Here is a 1,819-nt window from a genome sequence, read left to right on the forward strand (position 1 = left end):
ACCTAATGTATGCTTTGCGTTGTTATTGTTGACTCATTAATTCTACCATTTATGTATTATTTCATCCAGCTAATTGCTGACATAACTTTTCCACACATTAATGCACAATGTGTTCTGTGTTAATGATTTTTTTCAAATGAATTTGCATTTATGCGCAGTTCTTGAACACTAATCACAATTTTACACTTTGCTCAACATTCAGATAGAACTTAACGAGATATTTTTGCAGAAGCGGTTAGAAAATTATGTGACATTTATTATTTTATATTTTTCTTCCATTAATGGAGTGCACAGGACATAATATTTAGTTCACACAAAGTATATTTGCTGGAGAGTTCGATCTCTCAAATCCAACCACCCACAAACTCCCACTTTGTAAAAGCATTGAAGGAATAAGGTTAGTTGTTGGTCATTATCAATTTGGACATTTGACATACTTAAATGTCGCGGCGCGTTACGCTGTCTGACATATCACCTCATTCACTATGCGAGCATTGCTTACCCAAAAGCCTCTCGAGGCGACTTTACCTGGAGGTTGGGGGGATCGAACCCCCGCCCTCTCGCATGCAAAGCGAGCGCTCTACCACTGAGCTAAACCCCCAATCATTCTTATCAGCTTATATCAACAATCACTTGTTTGCATATGTTAATTATTCTACAAACTGAGCACTTCACATCAAATTAATTTTTGGTAAGTGGAATATTTTCTTAGATGATTAAACTAGGGTTAATCTTTAATTCACTAATTACATGTCACTAGACAAAAAACGAGTATAATGCGGTAAAATTCCCTTCAATCAATAATCTCTCCTTTTTTCCCTCTTCCTCTCTCTCTCTCTCTTTCCCTCTATTCTACCATTTGACTACTATTATCAGAATGTATCATTAACTAATGATAATATTGGATGATACTGAATGATAACAACAATAGAGAAAGTAAACGAATAAAGCTATTTCGAAATAACGAAAATATATCCTGCATGCTAATAATTATCTGCAATTAGAAAGGTTTCAACAAGATGTTATAATTAATAGAATTAAATTCTCATACAAATATTATTCGATACTTATGTGTAAAAAATTTTTCATGTCAAAAGATGGTACAATAAAAATATAAAATATTGATATATTTGATAATAAGTATATTTCAAAGTCATATATCAGTATGGTAGTTAATTAGCAAACAACATGGAGGGATATTAGTGTAATTAGAATTTTGAATTAATTCTGACTTTACTGGAAAAAAATTTAAAACAGTAATATGGGAAAATATGGAAGTTATCGCACCATTACTGATAAATGATAAATGATTTAACTGTTGGGAAGCTGTTTTTCTTTTTTTGGTTGAACTCGTTTCTCGACGATACAGATTTATTCGGGAGGCAATATTGTTCTTGCACAATATTACTAGTTAACAACAGGAAAAAGGGTATAAAATATGTATGTATATAACACGATGAATTGATAAGCAATGATAAATGAGTTATACAAAAAAGCAAGTAATATGATCAACTCACAAACTCCTTGTCGTTGTCTTGGACAATAATTTGACTGTCGGTTAATTGATAGGTCGCTGAGTTGAAAATATGTTGCGGGGATGTATTTAGCGAATAGAAGAATATCGTAGTATGTTGTCCAATGGTGCGGATACACGAAGATATCGTTGGTTGTGGGTTAGTCGCGGAGGATAAGCAATGAAGATGTATCGTCTGGTCGACTGTAAAAACTGAACTCAACTGTCTCTCTCGGGATTTTTTCATATATATATATACATACATATATACATATACATATATTTGTACATATATATATATATATA

General features: G+C 32.4%; 1 non-coding gene across 1 annotated transcript; it reads right to left on the reverse strand.

Moving 5' to 3' along the window:
• Positions 1-529: 529 nt before the first annotated feature.
• Positions 530-601, reverse strand: LOAG_20120. The gene has a single exon. It is a non-coding gene; the product is annotated as a tRNA-Ala (tRNA).
• Between the last annotated feature and the right edge of the window lie 1,218 nt (positions 602-1,819).

The sequence above is a fragment of the Loa loa genome, assembly GCF_000183805.2.
Source record: "Loa loa unplaced genomic scaffold supercont3.1636, whole genome shotgun sequence".
Taxonomy (NCBI): domain Eukaryota; kingdom Metazoa; phylum Nematoda; class Chromadorea; order Rhabditida; family Onchocercidae; genus Loa; species Loa loa.